A 13,035-nucleotide genomic window follows, 5' to 3' on the forward strand; every position below is an offset into this window, starting at 1 on the left:
TTTCCACCAAGAGGAAACACATGGCCTCCATCACCATCCAGGTAGCAGGAGGGTTCTGAGGGTCGGAAGTGAGGTAGATGGGAACCTAGGTGGATCTGGGCAGAGAAAGGGAGGGGCCAGCTGTATGGCAGGAACTCCAGAGATGGGAGGAGCTCAGGTCTGGGTGGAGCTGAGGACCAAAGGTGAGCATAATACTAACATTCCCCACTCTGTTGTTTAATAAAAATAGGGGGTACCAGGCCAGGGGGTGTGGGCAGAGGTCATTTCTTCTGGAGCTACTTCCTGCTGTAAAGGGGCGAAGTAATCAGGGGTCCCTGTTTTGTTGCTCAGCTGAGTACTGTCCAAGAAGCTTCTGCTTGACAGTGGTTGGCAAAGGTCCTCCTTTTTCCATTACAATAGTTATCAGAGTAGAGAAGTGGCGTGGATGTGGATGTGAAGGCCAGCAATGGTATTGGTGAAAAGTCTCGAGTGGTGTCTCAAGGTAGTTCAGTTCACAGAAAAGGTGTGGTTAGGAAATTCTAACATTTCCAACTCAAAAACCCCATCCGGGTCACAGCACCATATGTAAGCTATATTAAATAGGTAGGTTTCATTAGGTAACCATGCGCTATTCAGGCAGGAGAAGTTAATTTACCGAACTGCTGCCCTGCCATGCATGGTGGAGAGGCATGGCTGAAAAGGAAAGGGGGGAGGGGGAAGCTCATGCATTTGGTTCTAATGCAATTATAAGATTATTCCTTTGTTGCTTTGTATGTCCCTCCCCCACAGTATAACCCCTGCTTTCACTGTATTTGATGTCAGTATAATTTGTGGAGGGGAAGGGAAAAAACAAGTCGTTTAAATAAGGATATAGGTGGACCTGTTGCAACAATGAGAAGTATAAGTTGTCATGTCAAAAACGAACTTTACAACTTGGGGGGGGGGAGGATTGGGTGGGGGGGGGAAGGGAGGATGGGAAGGGATGGGAAGGGTAAACAAAGGAGGAGGCTACAATGCTTGATAAGAAATGTACTCACTATCTTGCCCATGTAATTGTAACCCCTCTGTACAGTATTTTCACAATAAAAAAAAAACATTAAAAAAAAAGAAAATGTAGTTTGGGAACCTGAGCGGCGGAGGCAGCAGCAGACCCTAGACCTAGACCTGCAGCACGCACCTCTGCCCCAGCCCAGGGAAGCAGCCCAAACCAGAGTGGTGGCGCGGGCAGCGGCTGACCCCAGACCTGCAGCCCAGCAAATTGGTGGTGGTGCACACAGCACCTCTGCCCCGGCCCACATAAGTAGCCTGAACCAGGATGGTGCCAACGGCAATGGGAAGGGACCCCAGACCCTCTGTGCAGCATCTCTCTGTTCTGGCTGGGGTGGCAACAGTGGGGAACACCAGAACCACAGTAGTCCAAACCACAGACGACCAGTGCAAAAAACGCTACCGGGACAGCATAAACAGTAGCAGAGACTGTGAAACACTGACCCAGTCTGAACCAATCACCCAGCATATCCCACAAGCATCTCAATGAAACAGAACGTGGTGGTGACCAATGAACACAAAACGCAGTGGTGACCAGAAACTACAGCACACAAAAACAGCAATCGCTGGACAGTCCCCAACCAGCACCAGGACACGTAAATACTCCCCACTCCCTGCCATGGGAGAGCAGTGCTGGTGGCAACCCCCCAGAACTTGACTTGGAACCCACCCCACCACCTGGGCTACAGGTCCTATGGAAGCAGGGAACTGTGCCAAGTGCAGCAGCAGCCAGCAGGCACACACAGCCCACCAGGCTTGACCAAGAGCGCCCCTGGGAGGGAACATGAGCAGTCTAGGCTGCTATTCCTTGACTGAAAGTGGGAACTGCCTGGGATCTCCAGTAGGCAGCTGAAGGAGCCTACCTATGTTCCAGGCAGGAACTCAAGCTATCTTAAGTGCTTGTCTCTGACAGGTCAGGATCTGAGTGCTCACTTAAGCAGACCCTTACCGGTGACCCAGGGGAGCCCAAGCTGCCTTAACAGTTTGTTCCTGACTGGTCAAGATCTAAATGCACATTCCAGCAGAGGGCAGAGTGTGTCCTCCCACCAGAATCTAACAAGAATAAGCCCTATGTGGTCAGACCAGCAGCTGAAAAGTGGGCCCTCCCCCAACAGAACTGAGGCCAGGTAAAGCACTCTCAACCAGCCCAGTGCAGACAGCAAGCTACATCAATTGATCCAGTAACAAATCCAGAACCTAGCAAAGGTAGCCACCTACTGACCAAAGCACAGTCTGGAATTGGTCTCCAATAATCCCTACATCCACATGAGAAAATCTCACTGAAAAATTTAAAAATTCATCAACGGCCAAGACAGCAAACCAAACCCAAAGTCCAGCAACTAACCAAGGGAGAATGCCAATGGATGAAAATCAGAAATGGAAGACAAACGCTACATCCAAGAGATGATAGAGGCAATGGCTTAAGAATTAAAGAGAGAAATAGATCAGAAACTTAAAGAACAAAGAAATGAAATATCAAAAGAGATCCAGGATTGCAAACAAGAAATGCACTCAAAAATAGATGCAGTACACACCTCTCTAAAAGCTGAGATTAGTACTCAGAGAAACAACATAGAAATTATAAATGGCTCAATTTCCTCCATGCAAAATTCATTTTCCTCCATGCAAACCACAATGGAAGCCACAGTTAATAGAGTGAATGAAATGGAAAATAGAATATCAGATACTGAAGACAAAATGCAGGCACTGGGGAAAAAAAGTTACAGATATGGAAAAAACACTCAAAAATATTTCAAAGGGATGTCCAAGAAAAAGCAGACAGTGCCAAGAAATTTAACTTTTGTATAATTGGGGTGGATAAAGGGGAAGAATACCAGAATAAAGGAATGCAACACTTATTCAATAATATCATCACCAAAAATTTCCCCAGCCTTAAAAGAGAAAATCTTACCTACATAACAAAAGCATATAGAACACCTAACAAGCAGGATCCCAGGAGGAACACTGCTAGGCACATTATAGTAAAAATGATAGATTTTTAGCAATAAAGAAACAATCTTACACACAGCAAAAGCAAAGAAGGAGCTATACTACAATGGGAAAAAATTAGAATCACTGCAGATCTCTCCACATGGACACTGAATGCAAGGAAAGCTTGGGAAAGTACCATCTGAGCCCTGAGAACCAATACTGCCAGCCCAGACTGGTATTTCCAGCAAAGCTAGCATTCACATTCAATAGAGAAAGTAAAGTTTTTAATTTAAAAAAAAAACAAAACTAAATGGATTCATAAACAAAAAGCCAGCTTTACAAAGAATATTAAGATAGAGATTACAATCTGAAGAAAACAATCAAGATCAGGGATCCATACCAGATAGATATCGCTAGGAGACCAACATAGTAAACACAGGAGGAAATGAAAGAAACAAAACAGGAAAGTAGGAAAATGACAAGAAGCACAATACACCTCTCTATAATAACCATACACATTAATGGACTCAATGTATCAATCAAACGAAAAAGAACTGCAGATTGGATCAGAAAACAAAATCCATCTATTTGCTGTCTTCAAGAGACCCACCTCACAACCAAAGAAAAACGCAAACTCCAAGTGAAAGGATGGAGTAAGATCTACCATGCAAATGCTCCCAGCAAGAAGGCAGGAGTCACCATCCTGATATCTGATCAAGTAAACTTTACATTAAAATCATTATGAAAAGACAAAGAAGGTCACTACATATTAATACAGAGAAAAATCCAAGAAGAGGATATCACTAGTGTCAATCTATACTCCCCAAACACCAGTGCACCCAAATATGTTAAGCAAGTACTCTTAGACTTACAGGAAAAGATAAATCCGAATAAAATAATACTAGAAGACTTTAATACTCTACTCTCACCAAAGGACAGGTCTACCAGCCAAAGAACTGGCAAAGATGCCTCCAAATTAAGTGATGCCATATCTCACGCAGAATTAACTGACATATACTGTGTTTTCCATCCAACAACAACTCAATATACATTCTTCTCAGCAGCCCATGGAAATAGTTCATACAAGGGATAGTTCATACAAATAGTTCATACAAGGAATTCAAGCAAATACAAGAAGATTGACATAATCCTTTGTTTTCTATCTGACCATAGTGGAATCAAGCTAGTTTTCAATAATAAAGCATATGGTACAAAATACTCAAACACATGGAAATTAAACAGCACACTTCTGAGCAACATCTGGGTCACAGAAGAAATCAAAGAGGAAATCAAAAAGTTCCTACAATTCAATGAAAATGAATATACATCACAAAGAAAGCTGTGGGATATGGCAAAAGCAGTCCTGAGGGGCAAATTTATTGCTCTCAGTACACACATCAAGAAAACAGAGACAGACCAAGTAAACAATCTCATGATGCAACTAAAAGTGCTAGAGAAACAAGAAAAATTTGAACCTAAAGTTGCTAGACAGAGTGTGATCACCAAAATAAGAGCTGAAATTAATGAGATAGAGACTAAGAAAACTATAAATAAAATTAATAAAACAAAAGGCTGTTTTTTGAACAAAATCAATATAATTGATGGACCTCTGGCTTGATTAACTAAAAAAAAAAAGAGAGGGGACCAAATCAGTAACATCAGGAATGCCACAGGAAAAATTACAACAAACATCCAAGACATCCAAACAATTACAAAGAACTATTTCCAGACTCTATACTCACTAAGAAAGGAAAACCTAGCAGAAATGGGTGAATTTCTAGAGAAATACAAATTTCCCAAATTGAACAAAGAAGAAATAAATCAATTAAATAAGCCAATAATCTACAGTGACATAGAGGAAACAATCAGAAACCTTCCAACAAGGAAAAGCCCAGGACCAGATGTATTCACTACAGAATCTATAAGAGCTTTAAAGAGGAACTAATACCCATACTCCTCAAGGTCTTCTGAGAAATAGAAACAGAAGGAGCAATCCCAAACCCCTTCTATAAAGTCAAAATCACACTCATCCCCAAACCAGTCAAAGACCCAATAAAAAAAGAGAACTACAGAACAATCTCTTTGATGAACACAGATGCAAAGCTCCTCAATAAAATTTTAGCCAACAGAATACAGAACATACCAAAAAAGATCATACATTATGATCAAGTAGGCTTCATCCCAGAGATTCAGGGATGGTTTAACATATGTAAATCAATACATGTAATCCATCAAATTAATATATCCAAGGTCAAGAACCACGTGATTATCTCCATTGACGCAGAAAATGCTTTTGGTAAAATACAACACCCATTCATGTTAAAAGCTCTGGAAAAAAAATAGGAATAGAAGGAGCATTCCTTAAAACAATAAAAGCCTTATACAAAAGACCAATAGCCAATATTATATGTAATGGGGAAAAACTACAACCAATTCCCCTAACAACAGGAACAAGGCAAGGATGCTCACTCTCTCCACTCCTCTTCAATATAGTTCTGGAATCCTTAGCCACAGCAATAAGGCAAGAAAGAAACACTAAAGGGATCCGCATAGGGGAGGAAGAAGTTAAACTACCCCTTTTTATTTTATAACTTAATGATCCTAAAACCTCTATCCCCAAATTCTTAGAGCTTATAAACCACTTCGGCAAAGTAGCAGGATACAAAATTAACCTACAAAAATCAATCACCTTTCTGTACACTAACAATGTACAAGCAGAAAGGGAAATCAAGGAAATAACCTCATTCACAATATCCTTCCAAAAAATAAAGTATATTAGAATTAACCTAACCAAAGATGTAAAGATCTATTTCATGAAAACTATAAAAGCCTAAAAAAAATATATCATAGAGGATACCAGGAAATGGAAAGACCTCCCATGTTCCTGGATAGGCAGCATTAATATAGTGAAAATGGCCAAAATAATAAAATCCCAATGACATACTTTACTGAAATAAAGAAAACAGTTCAAAAATTTATATGGAACAACAAAAGACCTAGAATAGCCAAAGCAATTCTAGACAAAAGAAAGAATGCAGGAGCCATCACTATATCGGATTTCATGCAGACAGACAGCTGATATTTGACAGAGGAGCCAAAGACATACCATGGAAGAAACATAGCCTCTTCAACTACTGATGCTGGGAAAACTGAACAACTACATGCAGAAAACTAAAAATGGACCCTAGCCTGTCACCATGCACCAACATTAACTCAAACCTGATACTCTGAAACTACTGCAGGACAGAGTAGGAGAGACACGCGAACTTATAGGCACAGGCAGGGACTTCCTAAACAGAGTCTCAGGGTTTCAACAAATTGGAGAGAGACTTGATAAATGGGACTACCTTAAAATAAAAAATTTCTGCACAACTAAAGAAATAGCAACCAAACTAGAAATAAAGCCAACTAACTGGGAAAAAATATTTACCAACAATATATCAGACAAGGGCCTAATATCCATTATATACAGAGAACTCAAGAAACTAACCCCTCCCAAATCTAACAAACCAATCACAAAATGGGCAGGGACCTAAAGAGAGACTTCTCAGAAGAAGAGATAAAAATGGAAAAGAAACACGTGAGGAAATGTTCATCATCCCTGGCTGTAAAGGAAATGCAAATAAAAACAACATTGAGATACCATGTTACCCTAGTCAGAATGGCCCATATCCTAACTTCAGACAAGGACAAATGCTGGAGGGAATGTGGAGAGAGAGAGGAACCCTACTGCATTGCTGGTGGGAATGTATACTAATACAACCACTTTGGAAAGCAGTCTGGAGGTACCTTAGAAAGCTAAATATAGACCTCCCCTATGATCCAAGCCATATCACTTCTAGGTATTTACGCTGAGCAACAGGAACCAGTATACAAGAACACATGCACCTCCATGTTCATTGCAGCACTGTTTACAATAGCCAAGATATGGAAATAACCCAGATGCCCAACTACTGATGAGTGGATCCAAAAATTGTGGTACCTATATACAATGGAATATTATTCAGACATTAGAAAGGACAAAATAATAGCATTTGCAGGGAAATGGATGAAACTAGAGCAAATCATTTTGAGCAAGGTAAGCCAAGAGCAAAGAGACAAACCGCACATGGTCTCCCTGATATGTGGATGCTAAAGTCAAAATGCAAGGAGATATGACAAAGTAAACAGGATTCAAGAAACAAAGACTGCCACTCATTTTGTCATATCATTGCTAAATGACTCCATGTTATTGACCACACATATGGTATATATATGCATGCATGCAATGGAGGAAAGCTAGGAGGAGGACACAGAATCAATGGAAAATGAGAAAACATACAACAGAAGGGACCATTGGACATAGATGAAAATGAACAAAGCAACTTAAAGACAGAAAAAAAAAAAACATAAACCTCACCAAATAAAATGGTGCTAGTGCCTTTTGGTGATTTCATATAAATCTAAGACATATGACAACATATCATATGGTTTCCCTTATTTGCAATATCTAGTATATGTATGAGTCAAGCAGAAAAGTTCAGATAAGGTGATGTTAGGGAAATGAACCCTAAGATATGTATGCAAATGTTTTTTTTTCTTTCATGCGATTGCTTCTAACACATTTATAAGATTATTTCTTTGTTACTTTGTATGTCCCTCCCCCCACAGTATAACCCCTGCTTTCACTGTATTTGATGTTGGTATAATTTGAGGAGGGGAAGGGGAAAAACAAATCGTTTAAATAGGGATACAGGTGGACCCATTGCAACAATGAGATGTACAAGTCGTTATTTCAAAAACAAACTTTACAACTTTGGTGCAGGGGCGGGGAGAAAGGGTGGGCAGGGAGGATTGGGTGGGGGTTGGGGGGGAGGATGGGAAGGGATGGGAAAGGGAAACAAAGGAGGAGGCTACAATGTTTGATAAGAAATGTACTCATTATCTTGCCCATGTAATTGTAACCCCTCTGTACAGTATTTTCACAATTAAAAAAAAAACTCACCAAATAAAACAGTGCTAGTGCCTTGGTGATTTCATATATATGTAAGACATATGACAACATATCATATGGTAGCATGAGAAAAAAATACATAAAGTTTCAGGATCTTCACATTTTCTGTAAATTACTACACTACTAATGCTAGGTATGATGGAATTTAAGGAAGAAATAGTAGAGCAAACATTTAAAAAGTAATGCAAATATATGTGTCTAAAATGCCAGGTGAGAATGAGAGAGGAGCACAAGGCAGAGAAATATTGCATAAAGAAGTGGGGTTGGCTAATGTGTAGCTTTGGTCTTGGCCCACAGGGAATTCTGGAGCACAAATGGCACTTCAAACTTGTCCAAATTTGCCACAATTGGCCCTTTTGCTGTTATTTTAAGTCATATTATTCAGCAGGTGGCCATTGGCCATGATGAGTGTAAGAGCACAGGCTCAGGGATTTTTTAGTTAATTACCTTCCTTTCAGCCAAAAGCAATTCTAAAAAAGTCTATGTTTGAATATTAGCAGTCAGTTCTTAAGGAAGCTGAAGAGTATGTCCCTTGCCCTCAGTAAGACAGATCCAATCACAATAGCTCAATCGCTATGTTCAGATGGCCATATAAAATGATACTGATCAAAATTAACTCCAAGATATGGAAACAAGAGGGGGTTTTTTGTTTGTTTATTTGTTTTTTGGGTCCGGTCATTGGACCTGAACTCTGGGCCTGGGCGCTGTCCCTCTTCAGCTCCAGGCTAGTTCTCTACCACTTGAGCCACAGCGCCACTTCCAGCTTTTTTCTTTTTGCTTATGTGTTGCTGAGGAATCAAACCCAAGGCCTCAGGCATGCAAGGCAAGTGCTCTACCACTGAGCCACCTTCCCAGCCCACAAAAGGTTTTTAATTGTTGTTGTTGATAATGATGATGATGATGATTTTTTTAATGTACTGTATGTAGTTCTTTCTTTTTTTCTTCCCCCCCCCCTTCAGTTTACCCGTGGGAGTAGTCACTGGTACTGATTCCAGTACCCTGCCTAATATATACATTTATCTGATTTGGGGAAGAGAAGGGGAAAAACAAAATAGTGAAACAAGGACAAAGGGTGACCCTATGCAACAGGGATACTGACAAGACACTATGTTGGAAATGAACTTTGCAACTTCGGGTGGGGGGTAAAGGAGAAAGGAGGGGTGAAGGAGGGGGGAGCGAGATTGGAAAAAAACAAAGAAGGCAACAATGTTTGACAAGAAACGTACTCATTATCTTACTTACATAAGTGTAACCCCTCTGCACAGCACCTTTACAAATAAAACAATAAAAAAATAGATCCAAAAAAGAAAATGTGGTATGTACGTGCATGCTCAAAGGGCTATTGTTCAGCCATAAGGGAAAATGAAATTATGTCATTGACAGGTAAATAGACAAAACTGGAGATCACATGTATATCAAAGCAAGCCAGGTTCAGAAAGCAGCAAGGGTCATGTGTTTTGTTTTCTATCTTTCTTAATGCCTTCCCTTCCCTTTTCCTAAATTCTCACACTTGTTAATGTGGTTGAGGAAAATAGTAATTTCATTCCACTGACAACCAAAAAAAATTCTAATATGTTTGAGAATGCTAGTTCCTTTGCAATGTGCATTAAAATGGAGTATTATCTAAAAAATCCATATACATAAGCATGAACAATTTTATTTACTTGAGAGCAACTCAAATACTTACTCTGCCAACTTATATTAGTGATATCAGATAGAAAACCAAAAAAAATCTGAGGAAAAATCCTTGATTTGACCAACAATTCTGCTTAGACAATTTTGCATCTTACTTATCCTCCCCTGGGAAGAAGGGAGAACCACTTGCAGTCAAAGGTTCAGGCAACAGTATGAAAGAATGATGGCAGAGAGGAGCTGTTTCTTAAGCCAAGAGATCAGATTCTCCAATCTCCCATCCTTCAGCAGCTGCCTGGGCCATTTGTGGATACAACAAACCATTCCAGAAGTACACATGGAAAAAATTTTGTTTGTTTTGGGGGGTTTGTGGAGGTGCCAGTCCTAGGACACTGTCCCTGAGCTTTTATGCTCAAGGCTAGTGCTCTACCATTTGAGTCACAGCTCCACTTTCAGCTTTTTGGTGGTTAATTGGAGGTAAGAGTCAGGCAGTCTTTCTTGCCTGGTCTTGCTTCAAATAGCAGTCCTCAGATCTCAGCTTCCTGAGTAGCTAAGACCCCAGGCATCAGTCACCAGTACCCAGCAAGATGTGTTTTTTTGTATATTTTATTTGGGTCCGGTCGTGGGGCCTGAACTCTGTGCCTGGGCACTGACCCTCAGCTCTTCACCTCAAGGCTAGCGCTCTACCACTTGAGCCACAGCGCCACTTCTGATTTTTTGTTTTTTTGTTTTATGTGGTGCTGAGGAATCGAACCCAGGGCCTCAGGCATGCAAGGCAAGCGCTCTACCACTGAGCCACCTTCCCAGCCAAGATGTTTATTTTTTTATAAAGGCATCTCCAGAAAGTCTTTCATTCACCAACAATATGAAATCTAATTTACATATGATTAGCCAGAAATAAGAACAATAAAAAACTGGAGCCTTGACACAATTTTTTAATCAACAAGAGTACAACAAAATCACTCTGTAGACAGTAGAAAGAAAATGATATTAAAAAGTCAATTTTCCATCATCCTAGAAAACTCACTAGGGCAACTGATTTTGTAAAGTGTGTGTGTGTGTGTGTGTGTGTGTGTGTGTGTGTGTGTGTGTGTGTAGATGCACATGGACCTATCCTTTCTTGCACCACATAAACTCTCCATGAACTAGCAAATGGATCCACATGGGAGTCTCTTTTCCCAGGACACAGCAAAACTCCAATTACAAAAGCCAGGGTGGCTCCCCACCTCTTTGCAGTCATCTGCAGGCACCACCTGAATCTCTTCACAGCTGGCTGTCAGGCAAAATCCTATTGATTTATAAATGCCCACTTTCATACAAAGAACAGCTTCAGGAGGAGAACCACCAGAGGAAAATTAAGCCTCAGAATGATCCAGGAACTGAAAACACACCTCTTTGTGTTCATCAAAGACAAAAATCCAAATGATGTCAATGGAGTTTCTTCTTTTGTTCAAGGCTTTTGCCAACGAGACAATTAACTGTATAAGTAATTGGAGGGACAAGAAGAGGAGATCTTTACAACAGAAGTCTCAAGGAACCCCATCTTTGCATCCTTCACTCTCCTCTACTCACCCCTGCCTCTGGTAAACATAATATTACTTTCAACTCCTATGAAGTCAACTTCTTTAGAGTCCACTGGAGAGTAAGTAAAATTATGCAGTGTTTACTTTTTATTCCTGGAAATCTGACTTCCCATAACATGAATGTGTCCATCAAAAACATGCTGTTTTCTTAAAGGATCAATAAGAGACTCCAAGTGAGTATCTGACTGTAAAAAGGCAGGACAGTTCTGAAGCTGGGACCAGGGAATGAGCATCCCAAATACAAAGACATATATTTTGAATATAACTCTCATAACAACCTTGCCAAGTTGTTTTGCTGGACCGAGGAAGGTAAGTGACTCATCTAACTACACGGCAATGAGGGAAGGGTTCTGCTCTTGTGCTCCCCCCATGGTCCAGAACCATCGAAACAATTATTTCTAACTAGTTTCTCTTCCCTTTTTTTAAAATAATTTGGGCAAGACTTGAACCTGATCTCCTTATAAAACACATGGACCAAAAATATCTCTCAATGGATACAGATAAGACCCACATTCCTGTACCATCATCTACCATGCAGTCCTCTGCAGAGATAACCACTCTACCCTCCATCCACTCTCCTTCCAGAACTTGGCTTTGCATCGGTATTCCTCTACATGCATCAGTACTGCTTAACAGAATAACCTTTATGTATATGGTGTCAGATTCTGCTCATTGAAGCTCATTGTTTTCACTCAACCACATATCAAAGAGTTCGTTGATGGGTCATCTGGAATTACAGCTTCATTTTTACCACAGTGATATGTTCAGTAAAATGGCTGCATTGTAACTTAGGTAGAGACTTCTCCCTGTTGTATTTAAGCTGTGAGCAACTTTTTTAAGGCATCAGCATCTCCAAGATATGTAATGTTTACCCAAACACATTTTGAAACTAAGCTAGGACAGGCATCTGGGAATTATCTGAGAAAGCATCCAAGCAGAGCTAGTTGGGGAGCCTATAACCCATGCCAATGCTCTGGAATTTCTGTCTTAAGATGCTTCATCCTTCTTCCCTCGTGGCCACAAATCAAATTTGTTGCAAACTGAGAAATTTCTATTAAAGACAAAAATGGGACATGTTTCCAGTTAAAGGGGAAGACTGCAAATAGAACCACATGTAAACATGAAATCAAATCTTCCCTGATACAACCAAAGCAATTAGTCCTTGGAGGTGGATTATAATGTTCATAACACTAACTGGACAGGTTGATGTATATAAGATGTGGGAATTTCAGCTCTGCAAACAAGTAAGATTTGAAATATGATCAATGATGCTCATTTTATGTATTTGCAACTTTCAATAAAATGAGAAAATACATTTTTTCTTTATCTGATCCATAAAGGTATACAGAGTCGTAAGCTAAGAGTTATCCAACTTATGCAGACAAATAGCATCTATCATGCCAGAAAAGCAATTTATTCATAATACTTACCAATCTAGTTAATGTTGGATTGAGAAGCTTGAAAATATTATGTTTTGTTTTGTTTTATCCTTCCTGCTTCCTACCTGCCACATCTAGGAAGCTTCCACACATTGTACCCTCAGTCCCATCATGCAAGGGACTTTCTCCCTTTCTCCACTGCCAATTTCAATACCAGCATAGCAGTATACATCTATAATATAGCATACATATCTATCATAGAATGTTTGCTATTCAAATTCACTATGTGTAAGCTCTTTGAGAAGAAATTCTGCATCATTTCAAGGCTTACTTAGATCAATATTGCCAACAAAGACAAGGCTGAAGTCTCTCTAGACTGCCAATTTCAGGGCCAGACTCTTCATATGGTCACATAGAAGCTGCCACAGCTCTAAGCCTTATTCCTTCCCATAACAATGTTCAGAGAAAAATGCAAGAGGAAGGGTAAGGT

Source organism: Dipodomys merriami, unplaced genomic scaffold (genome assembly GCF_024711535.1).
Source record: "Dipodomys merriami isolate MVZ:Mamm:240054 unplaced genomic scaffold, mDipMer1.0.p SCAF_1, whole genome shotgun sequence".
NCBI classification, from domain to species: Eukaryota; Metazoa; Chordata; class Mammalia; order Rodentia; family Heteromyidae; genus Dipodomys; species Dipodomys merriami.